A 10,099-nucleotide genomic window follows, 5' to 3' on the forward strand; every position below is an offset into this window, starting at 1 on the left:
GCAGCATCCGGGAAGAGTTCCAAAGTCAACAGGAGGTTTTCTTTCTTAAGTGTAAGACAGTAAGACCTGGAGCTGTGAGAAGACCAAAGACAGACCCAGAGAGAAGTCAGAAGGCTACCACCAACAGCTGAGACAAATTTCCCTTTGCTAGCCTTCAGAACTTGCATTTTATTTTTTTGATATTTTAATTGATTTTATTTTATATTTTTAATTTCTCTTTCTTTTTTTATTTCTCTTCCTTTCATTTAGTTTTTTTTCGGTTCTTATTTTGTTTGTTTGACTCAATTGTTCGATTGGTTTTCTTTATTCTCCCTTTCATACAGCATTTTAATTTTTCTTCTTTCACTTCACTTGTATTCCAATAGCACACTATGTTGGGAGCTAGGAAAGAGAGCTAGGCAATTATAGGCATTGCTAAGCAGAAAACCTCTTGAAGGTCACCAGAATAGATAGGGGAGAGAAACAACATTGTCGGCCAAAGTAAAGGTAAACAATATGTGATTTGCAGAGGGCCCTGAGTTACAGCCAATTAGTTAGAGGGCCATAAAACTTTAGGCGCCAGACTCATCTCAGGCTTGGACCCTTTAAACTGAGGGTACAAATTAAGTGGGACAGGTGGTTCTTATCGACAGGAGACAGGGTTTCAAAAGAAAGTTTTAACATCTGGTTAATGTTCCTCCAGAGCCAAGAGCTATGCAGAGATAACAGCAACTCCCGCTTTTGTAACTTGCTTGCTTACTTCTCACTGTATAAAAGAGCTAGCCTGTGAGCGTTCGGCGCGGCTCTCATCTGCAGCTCTTCTGAGCAAGTGTCTCCGGGACACATCGAGAGTCCGCCCCTGCGCAGGTTAAAAGAGTTGGCCATTAAAGTAACATCTCTGTAAACGTCCTGAAAGTCTCCGAACGTCTGTTTCTTGCGTCAGTGGGTGCAACATTTTGGAGGCCCCAGCGGGATTCTCCCTAGGTGGAGGTCTGGTTCGGAAACTGAGGGGAGGACGCGGGCTCGAGCCTGGTAAGTATCTGGGAGGATCCTCTGTCTGTCTGTGCTCCGGAGCGAAGTATTGCCTGAGGTGGTAGGCGGGACGCCGCTGTACCCCACCCAGGCCACCCCGGCCGGGACGCCGCCCGTGGGCCTGGTTTCTGTTCTGTTCAGGTTGTGACCACGCCGCGCGTGGGCCTGGTTTCTGTTCTGTTCAGGTTGTGACCGGTCACGTCAGGGCTCGCAGCGAAGCGCAGCGGTGTGTCTGAGTATGAGTGCGGCCGCTTTGTTTGAGTGTGTGAGGACAGAGTGTGTGGCTCCACGGGCAACAGCCTACGGAGCGTGCGTGGGTCCTAACCTGCGGTTCCTTAGTCTGTCATACGGCATAACGGCTGGGAGTTTAACCCGGACTCTACGCGGGCAGCCTTAGCTAAGACAGACCTAAGTCCTCGCGAGAGGAGAGGCCAGGCGGACGAAGTGAAAGTAAATTGTCATTTCTGTTTGTTTTGTTTTGTCTGTCTCAGTTATGTGAAACTAACCCTTATGAAAATGGGCCAGCGGGAGTCCACCCCAAACTCCCTGCTTGATTGCATCTTGAATAACTTTTCTGATTTCCAGAGCTGTGCACTCGGCTACGGGAGCATGCAGCTCGATCCGGAGTTCCTGCAGACTCTTTGCCAGCTAGAGTGGCCGACTTTTGGTGTCGGATGGCCTGCAGAGGGGACTTTTGACCTCCCGGTACTGTTTGCAGTTCAGGCCACAGTTTATAGAGCCCCACACCCTGATCAGATAGTTTACATCGATGTGTGGGTAGACATAGCCCCAGACAAGCCAGGCTATATTCAGAAATGTCTAAGAAGGAGTGCCTCCCGCAGAAGAACGGCTCTGTTAGCCGCGGGAAGAGGAAACAAAAGAAATTCCTGGAGCCCTCTGCGCCGAGAGGGCGGAGGGTGCCTGAACTCTAACCCCCACTCCCAGGTCCTGGGGAGGACATGTTAGACCCCTTGAATGCGCTGCCTCCCTACCCTAGGAGGGAAGTGCCGCATTCTACCCAGCCGGAGGAGGGAGGGACACTCTCGAGCCCTCCTCACACCAGAGGGGAAACTAGGGAAGGGGAGGAGGCTCTAGTGTCCCCAGCACCTCCGGCACTTCTGCCACTCCGTGAGGCACCGCCCCGACCGGGTGCCCCTGCCGGAGTACCCTCTCAGTTGCTATATGTTCCTTTCTCCACTAGTGATCTGTATAATTGGAAACATCAGAATCCCCCATTTTCTGAGAAACTGCAGGAATTAATTTCCCTACTAGAAACTATATTTAGGACCCTGGAGAAGGCCCGTGGCCTATTTGTCCAAGAGATTGGACCCAGTAGCCTCAGGGTGGCCAGCCTGCTTGCAAGCTCTGGCTGCCACAGCCATGCTAGTGAAAAAGGCCAGCAAGCTCACCCTTGGACAGAATTTGCAGGTAATTGGGGAGCATCATATAGAGAGAATTTTGAAATCCTCTCCTGATCGCTGGTTGTCTAATGCACGGCTAACTCAGTACCAGGTGCAGTTGCTGAATCCCCCAGCAGTCCAGTTCCTGAAAAGCGCAGCCCTGAGTCCAGCCACCCTGCTGCTAGCCCCTGATCCAACCATCATGCATAGCTGCCATGAAATATTAGAGCGGGTCACAGGTGTGCGCCCAGAGTTGCGGGATGAGGCATACGAAAAACCAGAGCTCATTCTGTTCTCGGATAGCAGTAGTTTCCTTAGGGAAGGGCAGCCCTACGTCGGGGCTGCAGTAACCACAGAAACTGAAGTCATTTGGCAGCAAGCCCTGCCAGAAGGAACTTCAGCCCAGAGGGCGGAGTTGATAGGGCGTTTGCAAGGTCTAATCTTCAGAAAGCTGCAGGATGTCCCTGCATATCTAGGGACTTTGAGTAGAAGATGCCTGTACTGGTAGGGACTTTTGGCTGCCACGGACTGAGTTTAACTACTGAGTTTAAGTACAGTCCTTCCCAGGGTGGGAAAGGAGCAGGGATTAAAGGTAAACTGTAGTTAAATCTAGATGGGCAAAAATATATAGAAAGGTTGTGAAAGTTTTAAACCTGGAGGAAAGGAAACCTCAACTACTTGTTTTCTGGTTTTATAGGAATGTGGTTTCATTTTGCTTCCGTTTCTGATCAGAAACCCCCTGTATCTGAAGACCTAGTTAGGGTCACCTGAAGACCTAGCAAAGGTCGCCTGTAACCGGTTAGAGAGAATGCCTTTGCCACTCGGGACCCAGGAAGGGTCATTTAGGCCTGATGTATGTTTCAGCCTGAGGCAAAGGAGCATGTCTCTGCCAAGAGACCGGACCTGAATGGCATGTCTCTGCGGAGGCCCCAGTAGACGCACTGGTGCAAGAGGATGCCTCTACCTGTGTACTGTTCTTATAGAACTCTGTCTGTGTTTTGGATTTTGTTCTGTATCTTCTCTGAAAAGAAAATTGAGGATTCCAGGGATGGTAAAACTTCACACTCTGTAGGAAAGTGAACAAGGGAAAGTGCAAGATATGTAAATGAAGAAGGTGTATGAAAGGATATCAGAAGGAAAAGGATTTTCCTTTGCACTTGGTATTTTTCTCCCTATCTGATCCCTCCAGAATTTGGCATTCTGAAGGAGTGAGTAATGACATAAGGTTTCTCTGCATAAATCCATTAAGACCAGTCATTAATAGTGGTTTGTTAACCGATACTTTGACTAGAATGTCACGCCTGAAGGAGGCATGTCTGGGTTCTGGTTGTCACCAGGAAGCCCTGAGGAACTGGGATTGACTTGCAAAGCTAGCAAAAGCCCACAAGAAGAAGCCTGGTACCTTGGTTAATTGTGCGGTTCATGGCAGTCTTTCCAGGGAAGGAACAAAGGTTGCTTTCCTGAAAGATGGCTAAAAAGGAACCTGTAGGCACAACGGAAGCCTCAAGGATTTAAGTAAAACGACTGGTACAGGCGAAGCCAGGTGGCAGATGTGTGGCTCTGCTTCTGTGCCCTGAGGGGCAGACTAAAGTCAGTCTAAAGGTTCCCTGAGTGAGTTCCAGCGGAGAGAACTTAAAGATCATAGGCAATCCAGGCTGCTCTTGGTATGTTTATGCAAACAAACAGGCAGAATTAAAAGCTGGACTCAAAGTAGTCTCTTTAATAATAATGAGGGTGATCTTAAGGAGAAAAATCATGGTCTGAGGAAAATCACAATGCTCAGTATTAGATATTAGAATCATGCAGCTAACTGTCTTAAAAGTCTGTTTTCATTTGAAAGTTAAAACTGGGTTTGTAATATCACCTAAGATGTTCAATTTACAGGCACGAAGGACCTGTCAAATTGCCATTGTTAGATGTCATTGCAGCAAGGGCCTTGCAACTGAATGTCTTCCCAAAAGACAGTCTCACCAGCACAGAGACTGGCTTAGGAGTAGTTGTGTAAATTAACCTGTGTGTTCCTCCTTCTGTTTTCATTGGGCGTAGGACTATGGCCTTATTACCTGAGCAATTGGTTGCAGTATAGGCCTCACTTAAAGAGCCCACCTTCATCATCTCCCCCTAAGACTCAACTAGTTTAGTTAAACTAGGTAGTTTAGTTAGTGAAGGGTTCGGGCGGTCTGTAGGCTTCACTTCAGAGTTTATCTTCCCTTTTCTGTCCTAATAGCCAAAACAGAAAGGGCCGAGAGACCTGAAAGGAGGGAAATCCTGATATATTCCCCTCAGCCCGAGCGAAGTGTAGTGAGCCACAGGGTTTTGGATAGGTGTAGCATGTCTCATACACCTTCCTCCAGATGAGCCATTCTTTACCTAGGTGCCTGCCTTTGTTATTCAGTAATTATGATTTAATTGTGCCTTCCAACTCTCTTGCCAAGTCTGTTTTCACCTCCAGAATACGACGAGGATGTCAACTGTCCAGTAAGGCCAGCCTTTAGACACCGAGCCTGCAACTTCGCAGTGACAGCCAACTGACTTGGATTCTGTAAGGTCCTTCCCCTTACAGGAAAGGACTCCCTCCGTGCTGCACCCCCTTTCAGGGCACCCCTGACCCAAGGTTAGGTAGGACAACGTCCATGTCCAGCCGGAAGCAGTTACAAGAAGATGAGACCTTCGTCCATTGTCCTTTATATAATTATAAAGGGGTGATATATCTGAAAGGAAGGATTGAAGCAGGGTGCAGCCAAGAGGAGGGCCCCAAGAAGGGATTTGTAATGGGATCCAGAACTCAAGGTGTACCATTGTTTGCCACCAATTTCTTATCCAGAGTTTTGTGTAACTGGGTACATAATTCCCCAAGTGTATCTATGCAGGAAACCCAGATTTTGTTCTCCCCTCCAGGACTAGGGAGAAGAGAGTTCCCCTTATACCCATAGTAGCCACTGTGAGGATCTTAGGGTCCACCACACTCAGTGCTGCAGCCCTCATTCAGGGAGAATTAGAGTTGAGACAGCTTTTGCAGATTTTCTCTAAGGACATATCTCTGCTGCAAGATCAAGTAGCTTATTCAGAAAGACAGGTAGATTCATTGGCAGAGGTAGCTCTCCAAAATCGGAGAGGATTAGATTTATTGTTCTTAAGGAAAGAAGAATTATGCGCAGCATTAGAAGAAACTTGTTGCTTTTATGCTAATCATTTAGGGATAATTAGAGATAGTATTAAGGTCTTAACCAAGAGACTGAAAGAACAGGAAAAGCTAGAAAAACCAACGTAGTACGCAGGAATCTATAAGATGTCCCCATAGCCGACTACCCTGATTTCCTCTATTAGTAGGCTTTTATTAATTATACTCCTGTTTAACTTGTAGCCCCATCGTCATTAGTATGATTCAAGGATTTGACTCATAAGTGCCAACAAGGAAATGGGGGAATGTTGGGAGCTAGGAAAGAGAGCTAGGCAATTATAGGCATTGCTAAGCAGAAAACCTCTTGAAGGTCACCAGAATAGATAGGGGAGAGAAACAACATTGTCGGCCAAAGTAAAGGTAAACAATATGTGATTTGCAGAGGGCCCTGAGTTACAGCCAATTAGTTAGAGGGCCATAAAACTTTAGGCGCCAGACTCATCTCAGGCTTGGACCCTTTAAACTGAGGGTACAAATTAAGTGGGACAGGTGGTTCTTATCGACAGGAGACAGGGTTTCAAAAGAAAGTTTTAACATCTGGTTAATGTTCCTCCAGAGCCAAGAGCTATGCAGAGATAACAGCAACTCCCGCTTTTGTAACTTGCTTGCTTACTTCTCACTGTATAAAAGAGCTAGCCTGTGAGCGTTCGGCGCGGCTCTCATCTGCAGCTCTTCTGAGCAAGTGTCTCCGGGACACATCGAGAGTCCGCCCCTGCGCAGGTTAAAAGAGTTGGCCATTAAAGTAACATCTCTGTAAACGTCCTGAAAGTCTCCGAACGTCTGTTTCTTGCGTCAGTGGGTGCAACACACTACTCTTGGTCTTTTACTTTTTATTCTTTTTACTCAGATTATATATTCTTTCTTAAAGTATTTATATGTTTTTATAAATTACTTTATTGTTGTTCAATTACAGTTGTCTGCATTTTCTCCCCACCCCTCTACTCCACCCCAGCCAAACTCACCTCCCTCCCCTGCTTCGGCCCTTCCCCTTGGTTTTGTCCATGTGTCCTTTATAGTAGTCCCTGAAAACCCTTCTCCCCACTATCCCTTCCCCCCTCTCCTCTGGCTATTGTTAGATTGTTCTTAATTTCAATGTCTCTGGTTACATTTTGTTTGCTTTTTTCTTCTGTTGATTAAGTTCCAGTTAAAGGTGAGATCATATGGTACTTGTCCCTCACCGCCTGGCTTATTTGACTTAGCAATAATGCTCTCCAGTTCCATCCATGCTGTCGCAAAAGGCAGAAGCTCCTTCTTTCTCTCTGCTGCATAGAATTCCATTGTGTAAATGTACCACAGTTTTTTGATCCACTCATTTGCTGATGGACACTTAGGTTGCTTCCAGTACTTGGTTATTGTAAATTTTGCTGCTATGAACATTGGGGTGCATACGTTCTTTTGGATTGCTGCTTCAGGGTTCTTAAGATATAATCCCAGTAGTGCAATTACTGGGTCAAAGGGCAGTTCCACTTTTAGTTTTCTGAGGAAATTCCATACTTTTTTCCACAGTGGATGCACCAGTCTGCATTCCCACCCACAGTGCACTAGGGTTCCCTTATCCCCACATCCTCTCCAATACTTGTTTGTTGATTTGTTTATGATGGCTATTCTGACCAGTGTGAGGTGGTGTCTCATTGTGGTTTTAATTTGCATCTCTCTGATGGCTAGTGAGCATCATTTCATATGTCTCTGGGCCCTCTGTATGTCCTCCTTGGAGAAGCGTCTGTTCAAGTCTTTTGCCCATTTTTTAATTGGGTTTTTTGTCTTCATGAAGAGGAGTCTGTGAGTTCTTTATATATTTTGGAGATCAAACCCTTGACCGAGGTATCATTGGCAAATATGTTTTCCCATATAGTTAGTTCTCTTTTCATTTTAATGCTGTTTTCTTTAACCATGCAGAGCTTTTTAATTTGATGAGGTCCCATTTGTTTATTTTTTCCTTTATGTCCCTTGCTTTAGGGGACATTATCAGTGAAGATGTTGCTGCGTGGAATGTCTGAGACTTTCCTGCTGATATTTTCTTCTAGGAATTTTATGGTGTCATGAACTTATATTTGTCTTTTACCCACCTTGAATTTTTTTGTGTGTATGGTGTAAGTTGGTGATCGAATTTCATTTTTTTTGCATGTAGCTGTCATAATTGACAAATGGACATGGGAGCTAGAGAGGGGCAACAACATGACCATCCAGCCTCTGTCATCAGGTGTGTCAAAGGGCTGGTCATTCACCAGGAAGGTTGTACACAGTTTCCCAAAGATTATTTCTTGTGAGTAAGAGTCATAACAGCAATGGGGTGGCAGGAAGGAGGAGGTAAAAGGAAACATTTAGAGATTAATTTCCCTCACTTTCCATGGATGAGCACTAAGGAATAAACATGTGCATACACACAGAGGTACTTGAAATTTCCAGGTTGGAATCCTTTCTCTCATTAAAGGTCATCCAAAATGAGGAAGTTGGGAATTCCTGGAGACAATCAAGCCTGAGAGAAGACAATACTTGACCAAAAAGCACAATTTTCTAGCTCTGAACTTGGTTGGGGAAGAGTTGAAAATAAAAATGCAAAAAGCATTGGGAACCCATCAAGTCCTGAATGAACATATTGCCTTCCTATCTCTGGAAGGATGGAAGGCTTTTCTTTTTGTTCTTGAGAACTACCAACTCAGTGTAAATGTAGGGTTCACCTGCACAACAAAACACTTCCCTGCGCCATTGTAAATAAAACACCACAGTTGTACTTCTGACTCATTGTATCACTGTGGATAATAAGTTTTTAAAGCTGAGCAAAGAGAGATAATATATAAATTCAATTTCAGTGAAATAGAATTACTCCAGAAAAAAATTGAAAAGACTAGATAGCTAGAAATGATAGAAAGATTTATTTTACAAAATCTAAATATTGAAGAAAATTGCAATTCTTTCATCAAGTTATAGTACTTCTTAAAACAAAGCAAGGGTAATAATGTTGAAAATAAACTAATATACATTCTAAAATCATTTATTTCAGTCACAGTGAAAAGCAACAAAAATGAAGAGACAACATAAATTATTACTCCTTTTGTGCTGAAAATGACAGGAGTTACTGATTATATGCTGTTGTTTTATTGTCATAATGCATCAGGTAAATTTCATAATGTTTAAAAAATGAGAAGCTGAATAATCCCATAGAATTTATTGAGGTAGATACTTTTTAATTTTTTATTGTCCTTCAATTACAGTTGAGCTTCAAATTTAACAACACAGTCCTTATTTTGTCTGGTAACCCTCAAAGGAGTGATAAGCCCTCCTACCTTACAAAGGTTTACTCACCTTCCTCCTCACACCCCTAGGACCCCGTGATATGGTATGAATAAAGGTGATCCAAATGAATAGGGACAATTTGTAGAGATAAGACCTGACCAACCATCCCAGAGAACTCTTGAGAATGTTAGAAAGATGCTTCAAGGATCTGGAGGTGTAATATATTGAAAAGAAGAGAGTTGGCCTACATTTTTTAATATACATTCAACATGTTTTTATTTATTGCAGAGACAAGTAAAGGTAAAATCTTCTATTTGTCAGACATCATTCCAGCTTCTGGAGAATCGAAAATAGATAATTAATAGTTACAGTCCTCAGGAAGTATATTTTCTTTTGCTGAAGGAAGAAGCAAATGAGCCCCTCAAACAAATGTTCCTCTGGCCTCCCTCCACTCACTCCATGTACCTCCTACACACTATCTGAAGGGAATTTCATCAAGTTTTTAGTATGAAACAGGCCATGGAAACCAGCAGCAAAAAAAGTCTAAATGTAATTGACTGTTTTCCAACATGTTATATTCCATTGTCCAGATCAATATCCTCTTTTTTATTTTTTATTGTTATTCAATTACAGTTGTCCCCATTTTCCCCCGTTACTCCCCTTTCGTACCCACCTCACACCTTCCACATATATTTTCCCCCACCCAGTTGTCTGTATCCATTGATCCCTCATACATGTTCCTTGACTTGACCCTTCCCCTTCTTCCCCTGTTATGTCCCTCCCACCTGGTCACTGTCAGTTTGTTCTTTATTTCCATGTGTCTGGCTCATGTGCAACCATAATTTACTAGTGATCTATTCCCATGGAAGAGAATGGGCCTAGTTAAGGGGGAGTGTGTGAAAGGCGTAGGTCAGGAAAAAGCAGGGTGGTGACAGTAAGGGCAACTGACGGCCAGGGTGGCAAGACCCAGGGTGCACAGAGACTGTGTGGCCAGAGAGCCCAGAGAGCAAGTCCTTTGTTCTGAGGACTCAATATAGTTGGTGGAATGGTAGTAAAAAAGTTACATATTGACTGGAGCGTAAATGTGGTGCTAACTCTTGTGGGGGAGGGGAGGGGGGCATGACTACCCAAACTTAAGTATGCATGGAAGTCTGTTAGTCAAATGCTTATCTTGTTCCAGACTCCATTTGTTCATCTTATTATAAAACAGATACATGACAGGAGGCAATTAATTAAAGTTGAGGCAGTTACCCAAAGTTATTTATGTGCTCTT

This window comes from Desmodus rotundus, chromosome 5, assembly GCF_022682495.2.
Source record: "Desmodus rotundus isolate HL8 chromosome 5, HLdesRot8A.1, whole genome shotgun sequence".
Lineage (NCBI taxonomy): Eukaryota > Metazoa > Chordata > Mammalia > Chiroptera > Phyllostomidae > Desmodus > Desmodus rotundus.